This window comes from Orcinus orca, chromosome 12 (assembly GCF_937001465.1).
Source record: "Orcinus orca chromosome 12, mOrcOrc1.1, whole genome shotgun sequence".
NCBI lineage: Eukaryota > Metazoa > Chordata > Mammalia > Artiodactyla > Delphinidae > Orcinus > Orcinus orca.
Window position 1 is genome coordinate 68,704,554 of NC_064570.1, and position 13,182 is coordinate 68,717,735.

Consider the following 13,182-nt stretch of genomic DNA (forward strand, 5'->3'; position numbering starts at 1 on the left):
TTTCTGACCCACCTCCTAGAGTAATGGAAATAAAAAGAAAAATAAACAAATGGGACCTAATGAAACTTCAAAGCTTTTGCACAGCAAAGGAAACCATAAACAAGACCAAAAGACAACCCTCAGAATGGGAGAAAATATTTGCAAATGAAGCAACCGACAAAGGATTAATCTCCAAAATTTACAAGCAGCTCATGCAGCTCAATAACAAGAAAACAAACAACCCAATCCAAAAATGGGCAGAAGACCTAAATAGACATTTCTCCAAAGAAGATATACAGACTGCCAACAAACACATGAAAGAATGCTCAACATCATTAATCATTAGAGAAATGCAAATCAAAACTACAATGAGATATCATCTCACACCAGTCAGAATGGCCATCATCAAAAAATCTAGAAACAATAAATGCTGGAGAGGGTGTGGAGAAAAGGGAACACTCTTGCACTGCTGGTGGGAATGTGAATTGGTTCAGCCACTATGGAGAACAGTATGGAGGTTCCTTAAAAAACTACAAATAGAACTACCATATGACCCAGCAATCCCACTACTGGGCATATACCCTGAGAAAACCAAAATTCAAAAAGAGTCATGTACCAAAATGTTCATCGCAGCTCTGTTTACAATAGCCCGGAGATGGAAACAACCTAAGTGCCCGTCATCGGATGAATGGATAAAGAAGATGTGGCACATATATACAATGGAATATTACTCAGCCATAAAAAGAAACGAAATTGAGCTATTTGTAATGAGGTGGATAGACCTAGAGTCTGTCATACAGAGTGAAGTAAGTCAGAAAGAAAAAGACAAATACCGTATGCTAACACATATATATGGAATTTAAGAAAAAAATGTCATGAAGAACCTAGGGGTAAAGCAGGAATAAAGACGCAGACCTCTTAGAGAACGGACTTGAGGTTATGGGGAGGGGGAAGGGTGAGCTGTGACAGGGCCAGAGAGAGTCATGGGCATATACACACTAACAAACGCAGTAAGGTAGATAGCTAGTGGGAAGCAGCCGCATGGCACAGGGATATTGGCTCGGTGCTTTGTGACAGCCTGGAGGGGTGGGATGGGGAGGGTGGGAGGGAGGGAGACGCAACAGGGAAGACATATGGGAACATATGTTTATGTATGACTGATTCACTTTGTTATAAAGCAGAAACTAACACACCATTGTAAAGCAATTATACCCCAATAAAGATGTTAAAAAAAAAAAATCTGAATGAGATTCTTGCTGGGTAGAGTAATCTTGGTTGCAGGTTTTCCTCCTTCATCACTTTAAATATGTCCTGCCAGTCCCTTCTGGCTTGCAGAGTTTCTGCTGAAAGATCAGCTGTTAACCTTATGGGGATTCCCTTGTGTGTTATTTGTTGTTTTTCCCTTGCTGCTTTTCATATGTTTTCTTTGCATTTAATTTTTGACCATTTGATTTATATGTGTCTTGGCATATTTTTCCTTGGATTTATCCTGTATGGGACTGTCTCTGCTTCCTGGACTTGATTAACTATTTCCTTTCCCATATTAGGGAAGTTTTCAACTATAATCTCTTCAAATATTTTCTCAGTCCCTTTCTTTTTCTCTTCTTCTTCTGGAACCCCTATAATTCGAATGTTGGTGCATTTAATGTTGTCCCAGAGGTCTCTGAGACTGTCCTCAGTTCTTTTCATTCTTTTTTCTTTATTCTGCTCTGCAGTAGTTATTTCCACTATTTTATCTTCCAGGTCACTTATCCGTTCTTCTGTCTCAGTTATTCTGCTATTGATCCCATCTGGAGTATTTTTCATTTCATTTATTGAGTTGTTCATCATTGTTTGTTTCATCTTTAGTTCTTCTAGGTCCTTGTTAAATGTTTCTTGCATTTTGTCTATTCTATTTCCAAGATTTTGGATCATCTTTACTATCTTTATTCTGAATTCTTTTTCAGGTAGACTGCCTATTTCCTCTTTATTTGTTAGGTCTGGTGGGTTTTTATCTTGCTCCTTCATCTGCTGTGTGTTTTTCTGTCTTCTCATTTTGCTTATCTTACTGTGTTTGGGGTCTCCTTTTTGCAGGCTGCAGGCTTGTAGTTCCCGTTGTTTTTGGTGTCTGTCCCCAGTGGCTAAGGTTGGTTCAGTGGGTTGTGTAGCCTTTCTAGTGGAGGGGACTAGTGCCTGTGTTCTGGTGGATGAGCCTGGATCTTTTCTCTCTGGTGGGCAGGTCCGCATCTGTTGGTGTGTTTTGGGGTGTCTGTGGACTTATTATGATCTTAGACAGCCTCTCTGCTAATGGGTGGGGTTGTGTTCCTGTTTTGCTAGTTGTTTGGCATAGGGTGTCCAGCACTGTAGCTTGCTGGTCGTTGAGTGAAACTGGGTGCTGGCGTTGAGATGGAGATCTCTGGGAGATTTTCGCCGTTTGATATTATGTGGAGCTGGGAGGTCTCTTGTGGACCAGTGTCCTGAAGTTGTCTTTCCCACCTCAGAGGCATAGCACTGACTCCTGGCTGTAGCACCAAGAGCCTTTCATCTACACGGCTCAGAATAAAAGGGAGAAAAAGTTGAGAGAAATAATTAGTAGAAGTAGGAAGAAAGGAAGGAAGGAAGAAAGAAAGAAAGAAGAAAAGAAGGAAAGAAGGAAAGAATGAAAGGAAGGAGGGAGGGAGGGAGGGAGGAAGGAAGGAAGGAAGGAGGGAAGGAAGGAAAAAAGAAAGAAGATAAAGTAAAATAAAATAGAGTAAAATATAATAAAGTTATTAAATTAAAAAATAATTATTAAGAAAAAAAATTTTAAAAAAAACGGACGGATAGAAGCTTAGGACACATGGTCGAAGCAAAGCTATACAGACAAAATCTCATACAGAAGCATACACATACACACTCACAAAAAGAGGAAAAGGGGAAAAATTCATAAATCTTCCTGTCAAAGTCCACCTCCTCAATTTGGGATGATTCGTTGTCTAAAGGAGGGAAGGAAGGAAAGAAAGAAAGAAGATAAAGTAAAATAAAATAGGGTTATTAGAATTAATTATTAAGAAAGAAAACAAATATAAAAAAAACGGACGGATAGAACCCTAGGACAAATGGTGGAAGCAAAGCTATACAGACAAAATCTCACACAGGAGCATACACATACACACTCACAAAAAGAGGAAAAGGGGAAAAAATCATAAATCTTCCTCTCAAAGTCCACCTCCTCAATTTGGGATGATTGGTTGTCTATTCAGGTATTCCACAGATGCAGGTTATATCAAGTTGATTGTGGAGCTTTAATCCGCTGCTCCTGAGGCTGCTGGGAGAGATTTCCTTTCTCTTCTTTGTTCTCACAGCTTCCAGGGGCTCAGCTTTGGATTTGGCCCCTCCTCTGCGTTTAGGTCGCCGGAGGGCGTCTGTTTTTCGCTCAGACAGGACGGGGTTAAAGAAGCCGCTGACTCGGGGACTCTGGCTGACTCAGGCCGGGGGTGGGAGGGGCACTGCGTGCGGGGCGGGCCTGCGGCGGCAGTGGCCGGCGTGACGTTACACCAGCGTGAGGCGCGCCGTGCGTTCTCCCGGGGAAGTTGTCCCTGGATTCTGGGACCCCGGCAGTGGCGGGCTGCACAGGCTCCCCGGAAAGAAAGTGTGGTTAGTGACCTGTGCTCGCACACTGGCTTCTTGGTGGCGGCAGCAGCAGCCTTACCGTCTCCTGCCCGACTCTGGGGTCCGCGCTTTTAGCCGCGGCTCACGCCCGTCTCTGGAGCTCCTTTAAGCAGCGCTCTTAATCCCCTCTCCTCGCGCACCAGGAAACAAAGAGGTAAGAAAAAGTCTCTTGCCTCTTCGGCAGCTCCAGACCTTTTCCCGGACTTCCTCCCGGCTAGCCATGGTACACTAACCCCTTCAGGCTGTGTTCACGCCGCCAACCCCAGTCTTCTCCCTGCGCTCCGTCCGAAGCCCGAGCCTCTATGGGATTTGATTTTATTGTGATTGTGCCTCTCCTACCGTCTCATTGCAGCTTCTCCTTGGTCTTTCGATGTGGGGTATCTTTTTTGGTGATTGCCAGTGTCTTCCTGTCGATTGTTCAGCAGTTTTTTGTGATACCTCTGCTCTTGCAAGAGGGAGTGAGTGCACGTCCTTCTCCTCCACCACCTTGAACGAATCTCCTCGATATTTTATTTTTTAAACATTAGTTTTTGCTGGATTATAAACATTTTGATTGGAATTTGGTTAAAAGAATGCAAATTTTGTATATGACTGAAAGTAAAGACAGTTTAAAACTGTCTTGGGATATGGTGGCTCATTGTTCTCAGTTGAGTGAGAAAGCAACTGAATGACTGGTGGTGACAATACTTACCTGATATTCACCAATCATCATTCATATGCATTTGAGGGAGCTCAGAGTCGTTCAGACTGTGCTGTTTTCAAGTACAAAAATTTAAGTAAATATATTGCTTATTGATTTTGGAAAAATAATGGAAACAGATAACATGGCTGTTCTTGAGGACATGAAGCCCCAGAACAACTGCATGCAAGGAAAAATGATGAGCCACTGAAATTTGTCAGGGTGATACTTGCAGGAAAACAGAGGCTTGGCATGCTGGGAGGCTGGAGACGCACCATCAGTCATGAGAAATAAATTCTCAGTTACTTAGTGCTCAGAGCAGGTAAAAGAATATCAATCAACGCAATTAATGCTTGCATCTAATTGTGTTCACCTCTTTACATGGATTTTGTTTTCATTTACCCTTCTCAAGGACACCCAGAACAAATTCTTATTATTTTTTATTATCTTCATTTTATAGATAAGGAAACTAAGGCCAAAGAGGTTAATACATTGCCCAAGGCTACATTGCTGGTAAAGAGGAGTCAATTCCAAAGCCAAGCACCATGACTCAGGGATATGGGCTTTGTACTTCCACACTGTCTATCTGTTACTCAGTGTGTAAATGGAATGTCAGATTGTTTTGAATTCATCATGTGTCCTGCAAAGGGCTTGGATCAAGATCCAGTTGTGTCACTTGGTGCAGGCTTGCACTCATGAGTGGCAGGTCAGCAGCTTGCACACATCTCTTGTGTCCTCAGCATTCTGTGCTTGGCCTGGGCATAGTGGCACTCATTTTGAGACTGTGCTCCCACAGGACAACTCCTCCTCCGTTTGCTCGACCTTTTAATGGGGGGAGAGTAAGAGCACCTGGTAAAACAGGAGACAAACAGCTGTTTAAGGCATGTAATATAGGGAAATGTTAGCTGCCCAGCACCTGGAGGCTGTGATGTCTCTGTCCCATGAGATGTCAAGTTCAGGTGCAGTCCCTCCAGCTGGGAAAAGGGGATGTAATTGGTCCCAACTAACTCATTGTCTGTTGTATTTCCCAGAGTATTGTAACATGTTGTATTTCCCAGAGTATTGTAACAAAGTACCACACACTAGATGGCTTAAAACAACAGAAATCTATTCCCTCACAGTTCTTGAGACTACAAGTTCAAAATCAAGGTGTTGGCATGGTGATGCTTCATATGAAACTCTGGGTAGAATCCTTCCTTGCCTCTTCCTAGCTCCTGATGGTGGCCAGCAACCCCTGGCATTCCTTGGCTTGTAGCTGCATCACTCCAATCTCTGCCTCTGTCATCACATGGCCTTCCCGCTATGTGTCTGACTCTTCACATGGCATTTTTCTCTTCTTATAAGGACACTAGTCATGTTGAATTAGGGCCCACTCTAACGACCTTATCTTAACTGAATTACATCTGCAAAGATCCTATTTCTGAACAAAATCACATTACAGGAACAAGGGACTGGGACTTCAACATATCTTTTTGGGGGACACAAATCAATCCACAATATCTGGTAACCCAGTAAGAGCTCCTAGGTTTCTGTAATAGACGATCATCTTTATCTCCACATTACACAGTGTGTTAGCCCAAAGAGGAAAATTCCATAATTTAGAGAACATTATTAATTTTAAAATCTTTTAAACTAAAAAGAAAATATCTAGTTAACTTCTGATTGATGGCTATGCATTCCTTTTAGGAGTAGAAAGTATGATTTTGTGGAGGTAAAAAGATAATCGGAGCTTTCACCTTTATTACAAGTTTACATCAAACTAGTCAAACGCCTGAGTACAGAAGGATTTTTATGTGTTTATGGGAACACAAACTCTGGAATTATGGAGTTAAAATTTTTATTCTCATTATAACCATGGACATTGATCTTGATGGTACCACTGAAAGTAGAAGTAGAATTCTTCCTTATTTTTAGAGCTTTTATCAAGTCTGCAGTGTGCAAGGTTTCCAACAGTACAAATAAGATGCTGTCTACCTTCAAATGACACTCACCCTTGTTTCCCTCCAGAGGTAGGAAAGTACCAGCAAAAACTATCTTTGCCCTTGGCAACATGTAATTTAAAAGAATGTACCATACCAAACAGGAGAAAGGTAAAAGATAAACAGAGTGAATGAGAGAGAGAAAGGCAAACTCTAGCAAAGAGCAATACTCCTGTTGCACTCATGTTAGGATAATTTATTCTGTTGCTTAGAGAGGCATTGATAATATATATTTTGGTTTCATTATTTTTTAATACTCTTTTTGCACTTGAATCCATCTTTGCTTCTAATCCCCTTTCAAAGCAAGACCTGACTTCTGTCTCTATGAGCTAGTTTTGTGAACAGGTAGATCAAATTTATAATCTGGAGCTGACAGTTCAGAGGCTGAGATGACTACACTGATGTGGGGATAATGGCTGTTCACCAAGTCACCTGAGATTACACCACATTTCAGGATCACATTGTTTAAAATGCAGAGAAATCCTTGGACATTGCCAGAGGGAAGTAACACAATCTGATGGATATAAATGAGACCAAAGAAAAACAACATTTTTTATCCTAACTCAATTAAGGCTTTTAGAGAATGTACTATACAAATTGATGCAAAAAAAAAAAAAATCAAGGTTGCTAGGAGCTTCTGTTTTTGTATTTATTTAGGCAATTCCAACATATTTATAAATGGTCATGCATTTGCACAGATTTTAATCTAGATTGGCGAGTCACAAATCTCACTCTTGATGCTCCTAGATGTTTAACAGTGCTGACCTACTATCAAATAATGCTGACCTACTATCAAATAATGCTGACTTACTATGATGGAGAGAAAAAAAGCAAGATTTTTAAAGTTCTCAGTTGGCAAGGATAATGCATCATAGGCTACCTAAGTCCCCAAATTGGTTAGTCTTATTCTATAGACATAAAGATGGAAGAGTTTTTCCAAATAGGCAGAGTTGACCTCATTTTCACAATGCCATTGCTGCCCGTGCTGGGGAGCACTAAAAGGACTTGCTGGTTTGACACGGATTCACTCCACTTTGCTTATTCACTGTCCTCAGTTGAACTTGTGCAGTTTTCTATGGGTCCTAGCTGACTCCATGAATTAGCTGTGGGCATTGCTATATAGCTGGTAGAAAAACAGTATTTGCAAACATCACTCATTGTTTTCTATGAACCCTTGTTACCTACGGGACAATGTCCAAGGGTCTTTAACTTTTCACTTAAGGCCATGTCCAAATGCATCTTTTCACCTGTGCCCGAGGCTTCAGCCAAACCAGTCCATTCTTCTTTGGACAGGCCCTGAGCCTTCTTTCCTCCAGTCCTTTGTATATGCTGCTTAGTCTACTTGAAATAAGTCATAGTTAATTTAATTCTACCCATCCTTCAGGTTTCACTTCTTCATGACGTCTGTAAGAGATAACCCTTCAATTTAGTCTTGTGATGATCTCACCGAAGGGATTTACTCGAAAAAGGCAAAGCAGACTCTAATCTTGGCAGAGGGATCTTCTTTTGCAGATTTTTTTTCCCTTACCTTGAAAAGAGTCAAAGACCAGCATTTAAGACTTTGGGCTCAAAAGGAATCAGGGATTTTGAGGTAACATTGTGTGGTCAGCAGGTCCCAGGTGGAAGAATGTCCTGATTGAATGAACTTGTCATAAGTCCATCCAATGGCAGCTAGACCTCCTGATCTAAGGAGGAAGAAAGCCAATAACAGATTTCCTCCCTTGCAGCACTTCTGATATAACTGCTTTAGAGTAAACACTTGAGCATCAAGCAGCTGGTTTTCCTCTGGAAGATAGAAGTCAAAGAGGCAGGGACAGTTTTCATGGTCACAGTCCTGGGCTGATGCAGTGGCATCCATTTTCAAAGGAGGTAATATTCTGGCTCTCCTGTAGGGACATAATTCTAAATCCTGAGAGTTTCATCTTTTGGTTGTGACTTTCGTGTTCTCTCCAACACTCTCTTTCAACTTCAAGGCTGATGTCTGGAGGACATTTGAAATAATGGCTCCAGTGGGAGGCTGAACCCTCAATCTTGTCATTGACAGAGGATGCACCTTCCATGTTAAATCTTGTTAAGGCTGCAGTTTTACAGACACCTCTTATTGCTGTTTTTGTTGAAAGTACAGAAGCATTGGTTGCTTTTGTACCTCGGAGGCTTGGAACTGTGGGTCTCTAATTAAACTTAGATTGAAGAACTCAGGCAGGGAACACTTCTTTCATTAAGGCAGTGTTTCCTTTTAATCTCAGTTTGCAGACTTGATAGCTCTGGTCTGAGTTTATTTCTCTCTGTTAGGTTTTTACTAAAAGTGACAAGAAAAAGCCAACACATGTATCATTATGAATATCCCAGCCATATCACCTAACACTGGAGTCCATCAGCATTTGACTGTTTGTCTGCCCCATTATAAGGGTCATCAGCTTTCCAGCTGGCCTGCCTCCACTAAGCCTTGACATATTTTGGTTTAAGTTCCTAGAGGCACTCCACTCTCAGGTACTGGTTTCTGTATCACTAAGATTTTATTTGGCTGATTAAAAGAAAAATCTGAATAAATAGCTCAAGCAGTATAGAAATTTATTTATCTTTCATGTAAAGAACTCTAGAGGCAGGCAGTCTGGGGCCAAAACACAGTCTCCTATTTTTCTGCTATGTCATCCTTTGCACTTAGATTCCAGCTTTTGAGGTTGCCTCATAGTCCAAAATGGCTGCTGGGGTTCCAGACATTTTGTTCAAATTTTACACAGAAATTGTACAGAGGAGAAAAGGGCAAAAGACCCCCTTCCTTGTTGAGTCTTCCTCCCTAGTAGTGGGTAGAGAATATAGTATTCTAGTTGACATACTGAGGTCTATAATTAAATCAGGATTCTGTTAGTAGAGAGAAGAAGATGGAATTTGGATAGACAACGATCTCACTGTCCTAACGATTTCTCTAGCATTTAACCATCTCATATGGCAAATACTAGAAATATTTTTAAGCCTTTGAAGGTACATCTTACAAATACAAAACAAAATGCCCAAAACTACTCCTGGCAAAATGATTTGTATTAGCAAAATGTTGAAAACGACCTAAATATCCACTCTTAGAGTAGTTGAATAGCCACAAAATGTAATAATTTGCCACCATGAAAATGACAAAAAATGATCTTTATGAAACTATATGGAATGATTTCCAGGATATATTATTAAAGAAAGCAAGGTGCAAAAGAGGATATGTAGTGTACTACCTTTTGTGTAACAAAAAAGGAGAAATTAGAACACATACAAACACACACAGCTTGGTTTTTCAAAAAAGAAACGCAGGAAAGACAAGCTAGAAATGAATGAAAGTGGTTATATAAGCAGGTAGGTGAGAATTGAGGAAGGGACAGGGCTGGGAACTAGACTTCCCTGAATAAACTTTTAAATAGTTTTGAATTTTGTGATGTAATATTCACGTAAATATTTTATATATTCAAAAATAAACAAGCAAAAAGGATGAAATAAGCAAACAAACACTAAAACTGAATACAAACACAAACAATCCTTACAGTGTATAAAGTTGATATCCTAACTACTACACAGAAAAAGGAATTAATTCAAGTAGGTGTACAATAGATATATATATATATATTATGAAATGATCACCACAATAAGTCTAGTTAACATCCATCACCTCACCTAGTTACAAAATATTTTTCCTGTAATAAGAACTTTTAGGAAGTAATCATTTTTATTGTCTTTATTTGCTTTATTTTCAGTTGTTGTTTTTATTTACAATGATATGCTTATACTACTATATTCTTATTAATCAAGTTGAGAGATTACCTAATGACTTCCTGTTTTGATTGGTGAGGGTTTATCTCTTTTGGGACTCCCACCTCCTCTTCTCCAGTCTTCCCAATATGGATATAGTACTACTCTAAGTGATCAAAACTCAATACTTATATGAATGTATTCATTTATTGTAGAGTGAAAATTTTTCAAAGTGCTCTTTTTTTCTTTTGCCCAATTTCCATTCACTTACATTTAATTTCTCTAAATGTTCTACCATATTTTGTATCTCATTTGTTTTCCTCCCCTTTTTTCCTTGAAGGCTTTGGAGTCAACTTCTTTGCTCTTGATCATTGGCCTGATTGTTCTCTAGACCTGCCATTTGGGGACTCTCCTTCACCACGTTTTTAGGTTGAATCCACCATTTGGGGTTTCCTTCCCTTTCTTTTTCTTGGTTAGTTCTGTTATTTTGTTGGAGCATCTTGCCAAGCAGCATCCTTAGAAAAATGCACCTAAGAATTTATTTGAATTTATGAATTGACACAAATATCTTTCTTTTACCTCACACTTGACTGATAATTTTACAAAGCATTCATTTCTGAAAACCATTTTTCCTCATACTTGTGACAGTTTTGGTCTAATGTTCTCCAGATACAGGGTTATAAATGAGAAACTCCATGCCATTCTTATTTTTGGTAGATGACCTATATTTTCTCATTTGTATTATTCAAATTTAGTGGACAAAATTTCTAATGATGTGCCCTAGGTCTGTTTTTAAAAATTCAGTGTATTGGATACTCAGTGGGAATTTTCAGTCTGACAACTTGTACTTGTTATCTCCGGGAATTTCTCTAGTATTACTTCTCTGATAATTTACATCTTCCAATTCTTCTTTTTCACCTCTGAAACTCCTGTTAGCTGATTGAACCAACTTCTAATTCTTGCTTTATGGATGCCATTTCTTTTGACTATCTTTGCGAATTTAATCTACTGTCTCAGAGATCATCTTTTCTCTTGAACTTCTCAGTTTTCCTAGAGAAGGTGCCCTCTGGAGAATGGACATCTAGTTCCCGGGTTTTATATTTAGGGTGTGGAAGGCAAAGAAATAAATGAATGTTTCACATACGAAGTTTTAACCAAAGCCCCTGTTTCAGGCTACTCCCTCAGTTCTATCCTTCTATTCTGTATCTTGCATCTCTAAGGATTGAGCATCCTCAGAACTTTATGAGGAAAATTGTCCCTCATCTAGTCTCTATCCCTTCTGTAAGCAATTTGCTTTATGATTTTCTCCATCTTGATTAACTGGTTACAGGAAGCTTCCAACTGCTTTACGTTATTTTATTTTATTTTTTAACATCTTTACTGGAGTATAATTGCTTTACGTTGTTGTCTTACTTTCTGCTGTATAACAAAGTGAATCACCTATACGTATACATATATCTCCATATCCCCTCCCTCTTGCGTCTCCCTCCCACCCTCCCTATCCCACCCTCCAGGCGGTCACAAAGCACTGAGCTGATCTCCCTGTGCTATGCGGCTGCTTCCCACTAGCTATCAATTTTACATTTGGTAGTGTATATATGTCCATGCCACTCTCTCACTTCGTCCCAGCCTACCCTTCCCCCTCCCCGTGTCCTCAAGTCCATTCTCTATGTGTGTGCCTTTATTCCTGTGCTGCCTCTAGGTTGTTCAGAACCATTTTATTTTTTTAAGATTCCATATATATGTGTTACCATATGGTATTTGTTTTTCGCTTTCTTACTTACTTCACTCTGTATGACAGACTTTAGGTCCTTCCACCTCACTACAAATAACTCAATTTCATTTCTTTTTATGGCTGAGTAATATCCATTGTACATATGTGCCACGTCTTCTTTATCCATTCATCTGTCGATGGACACTTAGGTTGCTTCCATGTCCTGGCTACTGTAAATAGTGCTGCAATGATCATTGTGGTACATGACTCTTTTTGAATTATGGTTTTCTCAGGATATATGCCCAGTAGTGGGATTGCTGGGTCATATGGTAGTTCTATTTTTTTTTTTTTACATCTTTATTGGAGTATAATTGCTTTACAATGGTGTGTTACTTTCTGTTTTATAACAAAGTGAATCAGTTATAAATATACATATGTTCCCATCTCTCTTCCCTCTTGCATCTCCCTCCCTCCCACCCTCCCTATCCCACCCCTCTAGGTGGTCACAAAGCACAGAGCTGATCTCCTTGTGCTATGCGGCTGCTTCCCACTAGCTATCTGTTTTACGTTTGGTAGTGTATATATGTCCATGCCACTCTCTCACTTTGTCACAGCTTACCCTTCCCCCTCCCCACACCCTCAAGTCCATTTTCTAGTAGGTCTGTGTCTTTATTCCTGTCTTACTCCTAGGTTCTTCATGACATTTTTTCTTTTCTTAAATTCCATATATATGTGTTAGCATACGGTATTTGTCTTTCTCTTTCTGACTTACTTCACTCTGTATGACAGACTCTAGGTCCATCCACCTCATTACAAATAGCTCAATTTCGTTTCTTTTTATGGCTGAGTAGTATTCCATTGTATATATGTGCCACATCTTCTTTATCCATTCATGCGATGATGGACACTTAGGTCGTTTCCATCTCCGGGCTATTGTAAATAGAGCTGTAATGAACACTTTGGTACATGACTCCTTTTGAATTATGGTTTTCTCAGGGTATATGCCCAGTAGTGGGATTGCTGGGTCATATGGTAGTTCTATTTGTAGTTTTTTAAGGAACCTCCATACTGTACTCCATAGTGGCTGTACCAATTCACATTCCCACCAGCAGTGCAAGAGTGTTCCCTTTTCTCCACACCCTCTCCAGCATTTATTGCTTCTAGATATTTTGATAATGGCCACTCTGACTGGTGTGAGATGATGTCTCATTGTAGTTTTGATTTGCATTTCTCTACTGATTAATGATGTTGAGCATTCTTTCATGTGTTGTCGGCAGTCTGTATATCTTCTTTGGAGAAATGTCTATTTAGGTCTTCTGCCCAATTTTGCATTGGGTTGTTTTTTTGATATTGAGCTGCACGAGCTGCTTATAAATTTTGGAGATTAATCCTTTGTCAGTTGCTTCATTTGCAAATATTTTCTCCTATTCTGAGGGTTGTCTTTTGGTCTTGTTTATGGTTTCCTTTGCTGT